This window comes from Mesoplodon mirus, assembly GCF_964341445.2.
Source record: "Mesoplodon mirus genome assembly, chromosome: 17".
NCBI classification, from domain to species: Eukaryota; Metazoa; Chordata; class Mammalia; order Artiodactyla; family Ziphiidae; genus Mesoplodon; species Mesoplodon mirus.
In genome coordinates this window covers 48,202,717-48,222,054 of record NC_138993.1, presented here as the reverse complement: position 1 = coordinate 48,222,054, position 19,338 = coordinate 48,202,717, and positions in this window count along the sequence as shown.

Sequence of the window (19,338 nt, the reverse complement as noted above, 5' to 3'; positions counted from 1 at the left end):
TCCGTGGTGGGAGAGGCCACAGCAGTGAGAGGCCCGCGTACTGCAAAAAAAAAAAAGAGTCCCCAAACATAAACCTATTTCTTCAGAGTAAACCATAAAATCTTCTAGGACTCTTCCCATGAAGCTACCAAAAGGTGATTAAATCAGTGAGAAGAATTCCTGTCTAAAGCCAGGGTTGGTTTGTGCTCTGTACTCAGTAAATACAAGGCAGCTACAATGCTCCTGGACTATGAATTTTAATCCCTAATATTTTCACATTATAAGAACCTCAACCATTGGTGCACAAAGATCTTTTCTTACTTGATTCACCCGAGAGACATCAGATTATTTTCTAGGTATCTTCTAGGTTAGAATTACCAAAATAGCCCAACCTCTTCAGGCTGGTAAATTGTGATTTATCTGAAAACAAGCCACAGTTATTTTTCAGCAGCCTCCTAATGTGCTAAGTCTTTGTCACTAGTTACTTCCATTTCTAATAGCACACCTCATTCTAAATGGCCAGCCCTGGCCTTGAGAAAGTGCACTAACTGTGGCCACCATGTCTGCTGATATAGCCCAGCTTTTCAGCCAGCACTGGGTCAGACTTGGGGAGCACTTTGATCTTTTCACTGAGAGACACATCGTCTCTTTGTCAAATATCACCAGTGGCACTATTTCATAAGATGTTGTGCCCAAGTTGGCATGAGGACTGGACAGGAGTTAAAACTCAAAGTCAAGGATAGGTGTACACAAGCTAACACAGACAGCCAAACACGCTGGTGCCAAAAGAGAGTTGTAATACAGGGAGCAATATAAGATACAGAGCCAGAGTCCAGTCCGGGGTGAGAGAGAAGAAACAGGCTGCACAGCAGCTAAAACTGCCATCCCCTTGCTAAAGCTGTTCATATTGGACCACCTGCAAGTATAGCGACTCACATAAAGGGACACACAGTGTCTCACAGACGCCACTTACAGCAGAGATGGTTCAGGATGCAAAGAATTTGAACTACTGTTTCAAAGCCTTGCTATGTTATCAGGTAAATACACCTAAAACTCGTTGGCTTAAGGCCAGCTCAGCCAATGATAAAGTCACTGATTTGTATATGAAATGAAATATTCATTTCATTTTTGATATAACCATTCCAACCAATTTTGGAAATTTTTGAATTCTAATAATTTTTTTTTAATTACTGGTTTTGACTCATTTAAGGATGCTTAGTCAACTTGTCTAAGCGCTCTTTCGCTTTAATGTCATATTTTAAAAACATACTCATGGTAACTTTATAGATGATTCCATTAAATGCATCCTTTGTGAGTGTCTTGCATTCCTTAGTGAATACTTTTACAAACTGTATAAATTGATTAAGTAGATTAACAAATACCTTGCGTTTGCTCCCTTCTAATGAAGGATTGCTGTTTTGATGATAATAAAGAGAAGATCTTTTATGATTGTATTATGTAGATGTCAGGAAAAATGAAGTGCAATGGAGGATTAAATTCAGTGGAGAATTAAATTAAATATGAGATGAAGTATAAAATCACAGTACCTGGCATATGTTAGCTACTTCGTTAATACTAGTTCTTTTTAGAGAAATGGGAAATTCCTTCTCATTACCATATTGACTTGGTTGATATTTCATATACCTCAGACTCGCCAAATACTACTAGTCTTGTTTTTTATGATATGAAGAAGTGTGAAAGTAGATAAAGAAATATTCTTTAAAATCTGTGTGGTTCCAATTTTTAAAATTTATTTCCCTAACTCCAATTAGAAACAGCCTCTGGGTAAAGGAGCGATTTCCACTTGACCCTATACTGGTTCCAATGTTCCTAATACTAAACCTCTAACCTTCTGTCTTCTCCCTGCTGGCCTCTGTGAGCAAAAAAAGGGAGGTATACCAGATGTTCCAAAGCTTGCCTCTCTCCACAGCCTGTGCTGTGGGCAAGGAAGCCAAATCAGTTATGCCCTAATGCATTCTTTGCTTGAGCACCTCTCTGAGGTAGCTGGCCAGAGGAAGAGGCAGAGAATAAAGTGAAAAGAATTAACAAGACACAGGCTCAGAGTGTGTGAATGTGGAAGAAGAAACTGGAATTTATTAGAATGAAAGCATTCAAGGTGAGCAGAGAGAAGGATTGATACATAGTTCTAGTTTGGTGAAAGAAAAAAATATGGCTTTATTTGCCTACATTTGCTTCTGCATAATGACAAAGGTGCGACATATCGGCTGCAAATATCTATGAAGAGAAAGAATGGAGAGAATCAAAGTGTACGTTGGTCAGGGGAGCTTGGGTGATATAAATCAGTGAGATAACCTGGGCTTCAGTGGGAGAAGAGCTAACTGTTGGTGCATATATTTGAAAAAGGTTAAAGGCATGGAGGAATTCCAGTTAACTGTTGTTAAGTATCAAAAGTGCAGTACTGTGTATTCAATATTAGAACAAAGTCAATGGTGAGTCAGAGTCTAAAGGACGAAACAAATCTGAAAGGTAGTTAGTAGACACAGAAAAATGGGGGGAAAATCAGTGCAGAAATAGGATTAAAGATAAAATAAATAATGGAAACAAATGTTGGGGGAAAATGTATAAAAAGTGACATAAAGAGGACTTAACTACTATATTGTTTTCTCCAACAGAGATGAGCTTTTAGTTTTTAAGAAGAAAGTTTTATACCTTCTCTAGATTTTGCCCATATAGGTCTCTTAGACGTCACAAGTCTCTCTGTTAGTTGTCGACCCAATGGTCATTATGCCTTTCCTACATACTAAGAGAAACACCATTTTGAGTGGCAGAGATCTGATATCAGGCAAGGTAGTATCCTGACTTGGCCCCAGGGAATGAGCCATTATTGGTCTAGGTCATTTATAATAATCTCGTTCCCTTCTGTTAGTGGGTCTGGTCCCAAAGTGGCATGTGAACCAGTTTTGGTCAATGAGACATCAAGGGAAACCTGGTATTTCCCTTCTCACCTCAAAAGTAGTGTACAGGAACTTACCCTTCCTGTTTGTGATACCAATGTAAAGACATAATGCCTGGAGATGTGGCAGCTATCTTGAAACCATGAGGCTACAAATACAAAAGGATGGCAAAGTAGAAGGGTGGAAAGAGTCAGACTCCTGGTTGATCCCATTTAATAGTTGAGTCTATTCTAGCAACTGCCAACTACCAGATGTGTTACATGCGTAAGCCATAATTTAGCTGGATTTTCTGTTATTTAAACCCAAAAGCATTTAGTCTCTCAATCATATCTGGACTGGGCAATCAAGCTATAACCGTCATTGCGTCTTTTAGGCTTTAAAAGAACACATTTGTTTAGTAGTTCAGGAAAGTATTTAAATAAGCCATCTCAAATTAACATATTAGCATATAACATAACATATAGAACATTCTCTTGTTGTCACAGATCTAGAGAACTTAAGCATGACAAGTTGTTCTACCTATTTTCATGTGTTATCACCTTCTACTGGGGATACAAAAAGAAATATACAAGAAAATTGAAATATGAGTAAATTGAAGTAAAAACCTAAGTATCTGAATAAATACAGATAAATAAAACAACATTGCCATGTTGACTCCTGATTAATCAAGTTAACTAAAATTTATTTAAGAATACATAAAGTCTTAGAGAGCAAGAAGGCCATAAACATACTTTTATTTTACCTTGGGAACAAAATAGAGGGTTTGAAAGAGCTAGCGGTGATCATTCAACTAGACAGTAGCAAGCAGGACTAGAATGTAACACTTCTTTCAGGCCAAAGCCTTTCTGCTCCATCATACTGGCTTCCAAAGGAGACATAGAAACACTGTCATAATTATTAAAATCTGTTCACGAGAAAGCCATGGCCAGATGTGGCGTCTCCTGAAACGCACCTCTTCTTGGTCTTCAATTCTTTTTTTTTTTTTTTTGCGGTATGCGGGCCTCTCACTGTTGTGGCCTCTCACATTGCAGAGCACAGGCTCCGGACGTGTAGGCTCAGCGGCCATGGCTCACGGGCCCAGCCGCTCCACGGCATGTGGGATCTTCCTGGACCGGGGCACGAACCCGTGTCCCCTGCATCAGCAGGCGGACTCTCAACCACTGAGCCACCAGTGAAGCCCTTCAATTCTTTCCTTATTATTTCTTGCTCTTTTTCTTATGCATCATGCTGATATTTCTTCTTTTTTCATTTTTCTTTCTTATTTTTTTCCTTATTTTATTTGTTTCTTCTATTCTGATGACCTCAAATTTCCCTTCCCTCTTCTTCTGATTACCCATTCTCATTTTACCTACTTCCTTTCACTCTTATCTCCACTCTTCCACCAAATCCTGGCATCAAGTCCCCTATCCACTCATCCACTTTCTTTTCTGAATATAAACTCATAGGACTTTAGCAGCTCATTTACTTTCCTTGGTTCTTTTTATTTATTTTTGCCCGGTTTCTTTGGTATAATCTATTTTTATTTGTAAGCCCTTCTTTTACACATGCTTTTAAAAATATAATTCTAACTTCATAATTATTATTTTATTCAGTATATCCTGTCATTTTCATATGTTAATAGAGCAGTAATAGTCACAAGGACCTGGACCTGGCACTCTAACCAGTGCCACTGTTGACCTATAATTCCACACTTGACCTGCAGACCTCTGCCAGGGATGGAAAATAAAGATTGAAAATGCTGACGAGTGCGGTGAGGAGAAGCAAGCAGAATCCAAAGAGGTAAGAGAGCAATGAGGAAGAGAAGCAAAAGAGAAGAGCAAATAAACAGCATTATACCCTACTATTTCAGAGCCCTATTATTTCACAAACACACACACACATAGGCAAGCTTCCAGGTTGTTAGGATGGACTTCAGGAGGAAGACACAGGGAAACCCAAAATTAAGCATCTGGCTTATTTTACAAACCAGATCTGAAGAGGTCAGTGCTAGGGCTGAAAGAACCTGGGTTAAAGGTTAAAGATAAAGGAGACATTGGTCAAGGTCTCTTCAGCGTTGATCAACCTGTGTTGCCAAACTAGAGGGTTCTTTTGTAGTGTCATTCATCCACTGTGTTTGAGGAGGAGGAGGACATTGGACAAACAGCAGGGAGAAGGAGAATGTTATTTTGTGAGATTAACAGATGACTTGAACACATAACTTACATCCTTTAGAAGAAAGGTTCAGTGCTCCTAACTTTGCCGTGATTACATGTTTCATTGGTTTGCAATTCTATAGCGGAAAACTCTCTCTTTTGAAAATGGAAGTAATGTCTTTTGCTGCCACTTTCCCCGTGTTCACTCCACCATGGAATTTGTGTACCTTATTATAATTAATTCTATTATAATTAATTCATGATAGGAAAAATATTTTCTTCTCAAAGAAGTTGCCAAAATGATAGAAATAAAAACACATTGATTTAAAGTAGAATAATTTAAAATTGTGTCTTCAGCTTAATCAGGGAATGAAAAGAGTTATTTTGAATATTTCTTATGACTCCTCCTGACCCTTGAGTCTTTATCTGTGGGTCCTTTTGGGTGTGTTGTTTGTTTATGTATAAGGAGTGCTTGAAGAAGGAGAGGTGAGGAAAAATGAAAACTAATCTCTATTCAGTTGCTAAGCAAATAACTATGCAGCCCATATTTCCATGGGCCACCCTTGCCTGGATCTAAAATTGAGGAATATGGTGATGTTAGTCTCCTAGGGAGGCTATGACAAATTGCTACAAATTTGGTGGCTTAAAACAAGAGAAATTGATTCTCTCACAGTCTGGAGGCCAAAAGTCTGAAATCATGGTGTTGGCAGGGTTGGTTCCTCCTGGAGGTTCTGAGGGAGAGTCGTTCCTTGCCTCTCTTCCAGCTTCTGGTGGCTCCTGGCAACCCTTGGCATTCTTCGGCTTGTAGCTGCATCACTCCAGTCTCTTTCTCACCTTCACATGGCTTTCTTCTCCTGTGTCTCTGTGTGTGTCTAAGGCGCACTCTCCTTTCTCTTATAAAAAGATAACCAGTTTTCGGATTTAGGGCCCATCCTAAATCCAGGATGATTTCACCTTAGAACTTTAACTAATTACATCTGCAAAGACCCTGTTTTCAAATACAGTCACACTCTGAGGTTCTGAGTGTACGTGAATTGGGGGGGACACTATACAACCCACTACAGGTTATAACAGCAGTTCTTAAAATATGGCTCAGCAAAGACTAACAAATTTGCAAAAACTCCAATTCAACCACCTTTCCCAAATCCTGCTAGTCCAGTTTAATGAAGCCTCACCAGAATGCATCCAAAACACTCTGGAATGTCCCAGACAGACACACTCACTCCATCCCACAGACGTCTCCCGCGTGAATGACGTGGCGTCCTATTTGTCCTGCCACCTGTGGTTCCATCGAGGCTGCTGCCCTGCTCTGCTCTGATGGATGCCTTGGTGAAGAGGGTAAGAAGGAGCTTTTCTGTCCTCATGTTGATTAGAACTTTAAAAATTTCCACAAACAGTGAGCTTTGTGTACTTGCACTTTAGGTTAATTAGAGCTGACCAAAACCTGACTGAAATTCAAACATTCTGGGTCAAAAGTTCTCTTGAGTCAACTACTCAGAATTATTCCTCCCACTGACCTCGTCCAGTGTGTCCCCCACTTTCCATTTCCCCCAACTTTCCTATGTTTCTTCCCTTTCCAGTCCATATGCTCCTAAGACTAAGGAGTGAACCCAGTCACCTAATTTCTCAAGGTGGGGCTGCAAGGAAGGAGCCCAAAGCCTAAGTGTCCCCTCATTATTTTTTATCTCCCTCAGGTTCATTTGGCACTTACATAAAGAGATTTTGTTTGTTCTACTCTCTCTGCCCTCTGGAAAGGCCTGGGTAACTACATAGATTTAGGCTGAGACCTTCCATTAAAAAACAGAAACATCGCTGTAGACAGATTTCCTAGTTCTCTTCTCTCTGCAACAGAGAATATACAAGAATATATCCCACTTGTTTATATTTAGGGAGCATTTAGTAACAAGGTGGTGTAAATAAGATTGGTATGAGAGACCTACCAGCTGGCTATTTTAGACTGAGTTCCATTGGGTGTTAGTGTATCAGTGAGGTCTCCATGGGTCCAGAATTTCATCTTCAGTGTTCAGAAGGAAAATATACACGCAAAGAGTACGGGAACATGTACCATCATGCCATAGTCCTACACTAAAGAAGACACTATGTTCCTTACATTTTTAAGTTCTGCAATTGGATTTTTTCCTATTCTTGTTTTGCTTTTTTTTAAAATTTATTTTGTTGAAGTATAATTGATTTACAATGTTGTGTTAGTTTCTGCTCTACAGCAAGCTGATTCGATTATACATATATACATGCATATATTCTTTTTCATATTCTTTTCCATTATGGTTTTCTACAGGATATGATATCACTTATATGTGGAATCTAAAATATGTGATTTTATATATGAACTTATTCACGAAAGTGGATGAACTTATCCACGAAACAGACAGACTCACAGATATAGAGATCAGACTTGTTGTCGCCAAGGAAATGGGGGTGGGGGAGGGGTGGACTGGGAGTTTGGGGTTAGCAGATGTGAACAATTATATATAGAATGAATAGACAACAAGGTCCTACTGTATAGCACAGGGAACTATATTCAATATCCTGCAATTGGATTTTTAATTCTCTCTGCTGAGCTTATTCACATTAATCAAATTGCAAAGCATTGATAAGCCAAAATTCCAATTTATTAATTTACACTGAAAAATGTTACTGCCAGGTGGATTGCAATGCTCACTTGGGCTAGTTAGAGTAGTACCTTCTCAATAGAAATGTGTCCTTGAGAGATAAAATCAAAATTAGAGGATATCTTGGATTATTGAATGAGAGTAAAAGAAATGAATGACCTTAAGGCATATAGCAACTTCTCTACCTTGGGGTTACAGGTGCCATGCATCAAAACTTCTCAGTTGCTCCAGAGTATGTGCAAGTATTAATGGAATGTATGCCTTACCCGGCTCTCAAGTTTCAGTGTTCTTTATTATTGTGCAAAAGTTTCTGTGACTAAAATTGCACTTAGTGTCAGAATTTTCAACATTATTACATCCATATCTCCCCCCTTGATCTTCAGAATGTTTTTAGTTTTGGGTTTCCCTGATGGGAATTCAGGAAGGTCGCATTGTTATCTTACCTGTGACACTCTCATATGACTTATCTTAATGTGACTTTACATTTTTAGAAAAATATCCTTTCCAAAAGGCTACACTCATTCCCTTGTGTGAACTGTTGTTATTTTAGTCAGACTGAAGGGTGCACCCTTTTTTGGAATCTGCAGTCCTTTGTTTTTGCCACACAAGGTCTCAAGGACACATGTGGACAAAGTGGTCCCCAATGTACTTAATTCCTAGAAAGAACATGGCCAGTGGGACATGCAAAGAACTAAGCTTCAGGATATCTGGGTTCTGGTCTCAGATCTGCCTCGAAGTGCCTGAGGCATAGGAAACTCATGCCTGTTTCCTTGTATTTAGACATAGAACTAGGGTAGCTTATTTTCCAATCCCTCTGACTAGCACACAATAGATACCCGTGCTGGTTAATCAACCAATCTTCTCTACTAGCTCTTTTAGCTCTAAAAATTTTACCAAACCTTAGTGAATTAAAATCCAGATTGGTGAATGACTTTTTACAAATTTGCTTTTTCTCTAATAGATTTTCATTTATTCATTCAGTGAACATTCATTGCAGGCAAGATCCCTGACCATGGAGAGCTTATCGAAATTAATGATTTCAAGCTTTTTTCCTCATAGTCTACATCCTTCTTTCCCACACTCAATACTTGATATCCACACATGATCTTCTTTTTTTTTCAAATAATCTGATCATCTCTCTTTACAACCAACTCCCTCTCTCCTCCGTGTTTCCCTTTCCCATGATCTCCACAAGATTTATGTTTCTCAGGGACTCACTTGCTTTGAACTCTTTTTCCTCAAGAAGTCCGCCGACAGCTTTGTAATCCAAGTTCAGAAGTTTAGGAAAAGCAGATTCTAACCAAAAAGCAGGAGTCTGAGTGAAGGATTCCAGTGGCCTTGCACTTACCTAATCCCGGAACGTGAATTGCTCACATCTGCAACACTGGAAGGTCACTCAGGCTTCTTCATCCTCGTGGAAGATTGCTCCAAGAACTCAGCACCTCCCAGGTTGCCTCCACCATACAACCCCCTTGAAAATCCCCTACAGGGTGGCTGGGAAGGAATCCAGCCCAACATCCTGCAGCCACACATGTGTCTTCACTCATACTCCAGCCCCCGCAGGTCGCCAGCCTCCCAAGGACCTCCCAGACCACCCACAGGGCCCTCCCCTGGAGTCCTGAACGTCTCCTCCCTCGCTCTCTCATCTCGGCCATGCCTGAACCTGCAAGGTCTGTGTCTGGGCTCCACTTATTTCCGCCAATGTCATTATGAAGATTTTAAAGAGAAACACGATTTTAAATGTCATAACACTTCATATTTGAATAAGAGCAAACCAACAAAGTGCTGCAGAAGCAGCAGCAACTCACACAGCAATGAATACAAGAATGAACCAACAAGGACCTACTGTATAGCACAGGAGAATATACTCAATATTTTTTAATAACCTATAAGGGAGAAGAATCTGAAAAAGAATAGGTATGTATGTATGTATAAGTAAATCACTGTGCTGTACACCTGAAGTGAACATAACATTGTAAATCAACTATACTTCAATAAAAATTTAAAAAAAGAATGAAGAGGGGAGAGGCACAGGAAACTAAAAGGGTTCTGTCCCTAGGGCAGGGAAGGGGGTTGATTGTGAGTTTACTTGGTGAGTGCCATCAGAGACAGCAGAATGTCTACAGACTCAGTAGGCATCTTCCCTCATGGCAATTAACCAAGACCCAAGACAACCAGAATCCCAGATCCCCTGTTTAATGGTTTTCTCTGATCCAAAGAATTGGCCTATTCCAGCATGTTGACCTCCTCGGTCCAGTATTTTAGGACATGATTAATGACAAGTCTGGGGTAAAGTTCAGGATTTTGTAATGGAGCCACAGGAAGCCTAAGGGACCAGGCAGAATATGGCCGTAATTTGACTATCTCTAGCAACCCCTCTGAGCGCCTCATTTGCTCTGTACTGGTATTTGTGTCCACCTTGTTGTGGGCTGCTGCTCTACATGGGGGGGTGGGGGGGAATGCAGTCAACTTCCACGCCCTCCCTGACAAAAGTAAAATCAGGGCTACAGGAAACATGTTTTTAAAAATTCAACAATTGTTTCTCTAAGTAATCAGCTCCTGAGCACTAGAATAATGTGATTTTACAGATGCCTTCAGCCCTGCTCTGGGGCACTTGGCTATAGAATCAGGTAAACCGGTGTTTGATTGGATGAGTTCTGCAAATTCTGCAAGGTTTTTTTGTGACAAGAAATCTGTCATAAAAAGACAATTGGGGGGAAAAGGGTGCATGTATAAGAGTTTTATTATAGCATTTTATATATTTGCAAAATTTGATGGATAAACCAAATATCAGTTGATCCATAAATTGTCATGTATACATATCACAGGACACTAGGCAATCATTAAAAGTGTATACCTTTATTCACTGATAAAGAAATCCCCTGTGATTCACTGTTAAATGCACAAAGAAAGTCAAAAAACAACATGTATGATGCCATTTATGATAAATTTGTACTAACACACCCACCCCACACAGATACAGAAAGATATTAACCAAAATATTGAACACTCCCTGAGATATCCCCAAAGTGGAATTTCAGATGTTTCAAATGTTTTTATTTCTATTTTTCTGTATTCCTTGAATTTTCTACAGTAAAATAAATAGTTTTTTAGGATTGGGGGAAAAAACTTAATTAGCTATCTGTATTTTGAGGATAAGAAAATGGAAGTATATGGGCTTTAGAATCAGACTGAGGTGATTTCAAATCCTGACTCTCACTTACTTGTTATATGACCCTGGGCAAGTCATTTAACTACACTGAGCCTCACGTGCTTCACTTAAATCGTTAGTTATTCCCCACCTACCATGAGGGTTGCTTCGGGATAGTATGAGAGAGAGTGCCAAAATGTTTTGAAATATTACCCGATGTATCTTTCTTTTAACTCTTTTTCAATGCTAGAGCCCTTCCGTCGCTCAAATTAGATGAGGAAAGCAGAGACTCAGGAAAAAGAGGACATAAAAGAAAATAGTGAGAAAAATATGTTGGAATCAGCAGTCACATTTTTGTCTTTAAATTCTAAAATTATTGAAATTTTTAGAAGAGACAAAAGACTTGAAAAGCAAAGTGCCATTTAAACAATTCCTTTCATGCTTTTTTAATGTTTTCATATTGCAAGTACTACTCTTGAAATGAAATATCTTTAATTTTAAAAGAAAATAGTTGAATCTCGAACTTCCAGACAAATCTCCAAATAAACCAAGTTCAGTTACTTGTCACAAGACACAACACTTCATTCATTCATTCAGCAAATTATTCTTTTCCAGGCATTCTTCTAGGCATTGGGAATGTAGTTGTGAGTAAAGCAAACACAAATTCTGAATTTTTAAAATTTACTTTGTACAATAGGCAATATACTCTTATGATACATACGCACATAAAGGGGAAGGTATAGAGTGGAGAGGATGGGAAGGAACTGGAACTGATGTATTGCTGATGGCTGATTCTAAATGGATTCAACTCCTGTGGAAGACAATTTAATATTATGCTGCAAGGTTGAATGTCTGGTACTCTATGACACAGCAATCCCGCTCCCAGGTATATGCCCAAGAGAGATAACTTGCACACATGTTATCAGGAGACTTATACAAGATTGTCTGCAGCAAGATGTTCACAAGAGCAAAAGACGGAAAACAATCCAAATGTTCACAAACAGAAGCATGGATTAGTAAAATGAATCAGACAATGATGAAAACAGATAAACCACAACTTACTTTTGAAAGGTAATTGTGGCAAAGGATATTTTTCAAAAATGGCCACAATATTAGTTCTGGCCCCAAATGTTCTTCCAGAACCTTCTCCACCCTCCCCTCCACTTCCCATTAAGAGGTGGAGTCTGTGTTTTCTCCCTTTGAATTTGGGTGGGTCTTTGTGACTGGCTCAACTCATACAAGACAGAAAATTTGTGACGTTTGAGGACTGGTCATAAAAAGGCATTGTAGTTTCCTCCTGGCCTTTGGAGCCCTAAGCTGCTCTGTAAAGAGTCTGATGACCCTACAGCCACCAAGCTGGAGAGACCCCATGGAAAGAATACATAGAGAAGGAGATAGAGGTAGCCCGAGAAGCTGGGCTTGTGTTACCAGCCCAGGCAGCAGGAATGTGAGTGAAGATGTCTCAGAGATGACTCTGGCTCTAGAAATCATTTGACTCCAAACACATAAGAGATCCTGAGCCAGAAACATGCTTCTCTCAAACTCCTGAATCCAGAGACAGCATGAGATGTCTGTTTATGTCCATCAACTACAAATGACGTTTGTTGTTTTAAGCCACCGAGTTTTGGAGTGATGCATAAGGATAGATGACCAGAACGATGACAATGGGTGAAAACAAATAAAAGTCCCAGAAAAGTTCTTACTGTATAATATCATTTTCTTAGTGCTCAAAAATAAGTCAAACAAAACAATAAAACTACTCTTTAAATAATTGAAAAAATAAATGCAATATTTTTTAGATTTTGATATTTCTGATTTCATTGCAGTAAAATCAGAGAATATTTGTATTATTTCTACTTCTCAAAATTCATTAAGGTTTTCTGTGTAGCATAATAGGTGATCGATTTTTGTGAATGAGACTCGAGCACTTGAACGTGTATTTGTTATTTTCAAGATACAACTTTTGATATACACATCTGTAGGCATAAATCAGACCTACCCTCCTAATTATACTATTTACGTCTTTTAGTCACTTAGTTTTGATCTGTGACGAAGGTGAATTAAGGGCTTGCAGTGCTAGTATGTTTCTGCCTCTTTTGTAATTTTTAAAATTTCTGCTTTATTGCTATTCTGCTTTTGTTTTGGGTGGAGCACAAATATCCATACCTGTATCTCCCCTGTGAATTATAAAACTTCTTAGTTTTATTTAATGCTTATGGGCCTGAAAACCCATAACTGATACTAAGATCATGACTCTTGCTTTCTTTAATTTTTGTTTGTTGAAAGGCTGCCCAGCTTTTTATTTACAATCCTTTTTTTTTTTACATCTTTATTGGAGTATAATTGCTTTACAATGGTGTGTTAGTTTCTGCTTTATAACAAAGTGAATCAGTTATACATGTACATATGTTCCCATATCTCTTCCCTCTTGCGTCTCCCTCCCACCCTCCCTATCCCACCCCTCTAGGTGGTCACAAAGCACCGAGCTGATCTCCCTGTGCTATGTGGCTGCTTCCCACTAGCGATCTATTTTACGTTTGGTAGTGTATATATGTCCATGCCTCTCTCTCACTTTGTCACAACTTACCCTTCCCCCTCCCCATATCCTCAAATCCATTCTCTAGTAGGTCTGTGTCTTTATTACTGTCTTACCCCTAGGTTCTTCATGATATTTTTTTTCTTAAATTCCATATATATGTGTTAGCATATGGTATCTATCTATCGGATGAGTGGATAAAGCAGATGTGGCACATATATACAATGGAATATTACTCAGCCATAAAAAGAAACAAAATTGAGCTATTTGTAATGAGGTGGATGGACCTAGAGTCTGTCATACATAGTGAAGTAAATCAGAAAGAGAAAGACAAATACCGTATTTACAATCCTTTTAAATCAGAATGTTTTAGGTATGGCTCACTCATAGCATAGCTTTGGCTTTTCTTTGAGATCGGTCTGAAATCCTTCTTTCATAGAGAATGAAACCTATTTATATCTACTAATGAGAGATATCCTAGTTCTGTCACTTATTCAGTCAGTTAATAATTTTTGAGTTCTTCTACTCCAGGTATATATAATAGGAGCTGGAAATACAGAAGTGATAGGTGATAGAGAGATAGATAGATAGATAGATAGATAGAGACACCATTCTAGGCATCAGAAATGTGAGTGAAGGAGGATTATCTAACTATCTATCTACAATCACTTCTGTATTTCCATTTCCATGTAGCTTGCAATCTAATGAGAGGAGAGAAACTAAACATAATATCATGTTTTCAGTTTTATAGGCTACTTATTTAAACCTTTAACTCTATGGTCTATATTCTTCATGTCTATGTGTTTGTGCAGTTCTTCTATTATTTAGAAATGTTTTATTCTTACACTAGCGGAACCTTTATAATGATATAATATCCTTAGTTTTTCATTTCTTTAGACAGTCCCTATTAACTTTCTATTATGAGCAATGATAAAATTAGCATGTTTCCTGTTTCCTCTCTCCTCTCCCTCTTTGTCTCTATTATCTTTATCAATGTTTAATAGTATGGTTACATGTGCTTAAATTTCTATCACTTGATCTGTCAACTTGAAATGACATCTCCTCACTCTCAACTATTATAGACGAAGCAATCAGCAAACTGACACTAACGCCCATTTTCCCTTTTCCTCTCCAAATTTTTATTAGTTAAATGCTTATTAAACTGTTAGGGCATATAACCTATATGTCTGTTCTATCACCACGTTCCATCACATTTGGTTTAATCTTTGCCTGTAGTTAAACCAATTCAATGCTCCCTGCCATTGCATCAGCCAAAGTTTCCAAAGTCATCTCCAGCAATTTCATCAAGGGGAGTTAATTAGAACAATATTCCCTGTGTGCCTCATGTTCAAAACAGCCTGGACAGACTTTAGTCTTTATATTCGAAGGATAGTTTGGCTGGATATTTAATCTTTCACTTACACTTCCCTCTGGGAATATTGTAGAAGTATTCAAAATATTGGCAGCTTGATGCCTGCTCTTTGTCTGCTGGGAAGATTTGCTGTTCCTTTTTTTGTTTTTTGTTTTTTTTTTTTTTGCGGTACGCGGGCCTCTCACTGTTGTGGCCTCTCCCATTGCGGAGCACAGGTTCCGGACGTGCAGGCTCAGTGGCCATGGCTCACGGGTCCAGCCGCTCCGCGGCATGCAGGATCTTCCCAGATCAGGGCACGAACCCGTGTCCCCTGCATCGGCAGGCGGACTCTCAACCACTGTGCCACCAGGGAAGCCCTGCTGTTCTTTTACATATTTTTCTTTCTTAGAATACCTTTTCATGATGCGGTAGCACTTGAGCTTTTTGCTGGAGGTCATGGAATCTGGAAGGCTACCCTGGAGGATCTTCCCAGCAGGAACATTTCTTCCCCTGTTCTAGCACAGAGGGAAGCTAATTTCTGCAGTTATGGCTCATCTGTGTGGCTGTTTAACTCTACCTTTTCTGTTTATCTGAACCAAAAGGATCTAAAGGACCTCTACTACAGCCCTGCACACCCCAGTTCCTGACCCCTTCTTCTAAATAAATGAAGTAGTGTTTGCACTTTAGGAGAGCCCCTTATCTTCAGGAGGTGGCTCAATCCGAGTTCTGGAATTTTCTGGGCTTCTTGTCTCCACCTCCTCCTGTGACTTTTGGTCATTCTTACATGATTTGGAAGTCAGCAGATTTTAGTGGATTATATGTGTAATTTCATGAAAAATTAAGTTTGCAAGGTCCATTTTTAATGCCTTAGGGTTTTGCCTTTTTCCTAGGAGAAGGGGCAAAAAGCTCACTTATGCAACCCTTTTTTGTGTCAAATATTTCAAAGCACTTTTGGTTTGCCAGAATGGACTTAATGAGAAAGAACTGGATTTGTGGGTTCCAAAGATCCAGAGCTTGGCTCACTCAGAGCATAGATTTTATACCATAAACTATACTGTAGAAAACCCATATGATGATTACAGAGCAGGTTCCCTCATCCCAAATGTGATAAGAGAAAAATCAGATGGCTGGAATGAATTAATTTGGAGGAAACGTGACTAGATCATACAGAAGCCTCTAAGAAGTGCCCAGGACTCTGTCCCAATTTAAAATCTGAATTATGAATAGAGATAGCAGCATAAACTCTATATTTGGGGGAGATTCTCAGAGCAGAAGGACTATGGCATAGCTTCCCAAGATATAACTTGGGAAGGTGTGTTTTGGAGAAAGTCTCCAACATAGCACCTGAAGAATGGGAAAGAGGGGCTAAGGAGTTTGTCTCTGCAAAAAGTTCCCATTGGCACAGAAGTGGCACAACCAAGAAAGAAGCAAGAATGTATAGACTCTGAGACTAGAGGCCATGGAGGAACCACAGGTACCAGTAACAGATGCCACGGCTCTACAACAGAGATCATTCAGGTGAGCTACATCTCCTTGGAGGCCAGCGAGCTCAGAAGACATCACTTGGACCGAGCACCTCTCCCCAGTGACAGAATGATGCAAAAGCAACAGCATTCCTCCCAGTGCAGATTATCCCAGAAAAGAAGGAAGGACAGGAAGGGAATATTCAAGTGCTGAATATTTAACTTGATTCGGCCACACAAAAGTTGTAAATGACTGAGTCATCTTGAATTGCTCAGATTATCTTTCTATGACCTTTAAAAGGGGAGCTTTAGAACTGAATTAAGTTCACTTCTAGAAAAATAAATACTATTAGAGATTTGCAGCCATAGGTTAGTGAGTGTAAAACTTTAAATCTGCTACGTTTGGGGGCTTGCCTGAAATTCCAAGGAACATTCATGTAAGGCATACTTGCACCATGAACCTTAGACAAGAACTGGAGCAAGTCAGGACCATGATGCTGTGACAGAACTGTATGCAGAAAGCCAAAGTTTGGAGCCCCAAACTGTGATATTAATTGTGACTCGGAAACGCCAAAAGAATAAATCTCCTACTCATAGAAGGAAGGCTGATTCTAGGGCTACCAGTTCAGGCCATAAATGTGATGATGGCGGATATTTGAAGAGTTTGACTTTGGAAGAAGAAACAAGCTGTGAGGAGAACTCATAGCTGGTGATGTAGAAACTCAATAAACTAGGGAGGGGGTCCTTGAGACCTGGAGAGTGGAGACACCATGATATTGCAAGAGCCAAGGATTGATTAGTCAGTGTCTATCATCCCTTTAACCAGATTGCCTGGACACAGTGGTGGGAGAGTCATTGCTCCCGGGAACCAGTGGGTATCCCAGGAGATTTAGACTTGGGGGGGTCCTATACTTCATTTCGTATCACCCTAAGCAAAGACACCTTAGTTATCCCAGCATCATGATAGCACCTTTTGTAGTACAGACTACCTCGGAGGGGAAAGTGAGCAAAGAGAAATTCTTGAGAAAGCAGCGACGATCTTCCAGTGGAAACAAGTGACAACTTCACCCGTGATCCACATGTAGCTCCATAATCTCAGAGACTCTGGTGCGGAGATTATGGGTAAACAAAATTTGAACAGGGACTTAGTTATGATACTCTTAGCAAAATACTTTGCTTCATAGGAATGCAAATACTTATTAAGGGGATAAAAGAAAGAAGATAATATTTTTGAAAATTTAATTAATACAATGTATGTTTGTAGTTATTCTTTTTTTTGGATGTTTGTATTTTATTTACATTTATAGAGCTGTTTAAAATACAGAAAAACACAAAGGATTAAACAATAAATACCTATATTCCCATCATCCAGAATTAAAACTTTAAAAAAATTTTTTTAATTTAATTTTATTTACTTTTTATACAGCAGGCTCTTATTAGTTATCTATTTTATTCATATTAGTGTATATATATCAATCCCAATCTCCCAATTCATCCCACTGTAGTCATTCTTAAGTTCTCAATAGTCTCAAGACTTTATTTACTGAATAAATAGTATTCATTGCTTTAGGAGAGGACCAGATCCAATTTAGAACAAAAAAGTCACCATTCCATTTGCTGGTAGAAACTTTAAAAAATCCCAAGTAGTCAAGCAAGAGGGTAAATTCAAGAGGGTCAATGATGTCTAGAAACCCAAGATGGGGGGCAATAGGTTCAGGGGTGAATCCTAGGAGAGCAATAGCTTAGCTTCGCCAGGTAAAGCCCACACACTGAAAATTTTCTAGAGGTTTAAATCCAACATCAAACCAAATGCTGTTAACTAACAGTGGTTGAATAAGATCTCTGAGTTCTTGGGCCTTTGAAGTCCCTGACCTGAGTGTGGTGTGGAGAAGGCCATTGGCAGCTTGCATTGAGAGAACAGGTGGACCAAAGGACACCTCATGTTTGGAACAAGGAAGATGAAGAAAGCATGGTTTGGGCTTCCCTGGTGGCGCAGTGGTTGAGAGTCTGCCTGCCGATGCAGGGGACATGGGTTCGTGCCCCTGGGCCCATGAGCCATGGCCACTGAGCCTGCACGTCTGGAGCCAAAAAAAAAAAAAAAAGAAAGCATGGTTTGACAACTGGGGGCCACTGGAGGGATATGGATCAACAGGGGATATACAGATACTTAAGTCCAGGCAGGACCAGCTATAGCTCGCTGGACCAAACAAGCATAGAGGATAACACCTGGATCAGATGACTCATCCCTAGGCCAGGACAACATCTTTACCAGTGTCTCCCTCGACCTCTTTCTGACCCAGGTCTTAGTTCACCTTCTGTCTTGAAACAGAATGAGGGAGAATCACGGATTGACTGATTTGAAGCTTTAAATTGACCACATTGAATTCAGGAGATTACTGAGTAAATTTGAATTGGCAATATGAAAATTTCCACCATCAGAGAGACCAGGAATTCTCAAGTTTAAGTAGGTTCAGTTATGGAGGAAAGAAAATCATTTTCATATTTAACACCCAGATTTTGTGACTATGTGAAAGTTAAACCCAATGTATGTGTTAAAAGTGACAGGTATATAGCAAACATTTAATAAATGATAGCTGCTAATAGCTATATTATTACATCTTTCCATTGTTATCTGAAATTTATGCTTTGGTGCTATCAACTTGTAGGTCTTAAGAGACCTCCATAAAAGCAAACATCTTTAAAATGTCCTGTTAGTTTATCAGGCAGCACAAAAGTACTGGCAAATAAAATCTTTGGTTCTTAGGGTGGAAATATAATTATGGGAACGGGGTGGAGTAAAAGGCAGAAGGTAAAGACGAACGTCTGAGAGGGGAGCATTCTAGAAATTTTGCCTGGATAGGAAAACAAGCTTATCTGGCCCCCAAGTCACACATGAATTATTTGTACCAGGATGACATTTAAATAATTAATAATGGGAAACTTAGCTTAATATTCTTGCCAACCAGCTGTATTGAGAAATCAAAATTTTTTAAATGGCTTGCTAAATCTGGGATCAGAGTAAATGTGTTGGGTGGTCTTGCAGGCTATTTTCAACACATTGTAGGAGCCCAGTGGCCTGCTTTTCTCTCCATTAAAGGACTGTACCACGGCATCTATTTATATTCCAAAGTCAAGCCACCCGCTTTCTTGGAAAATGCTGCCAAAAATGAAATACTGCCGT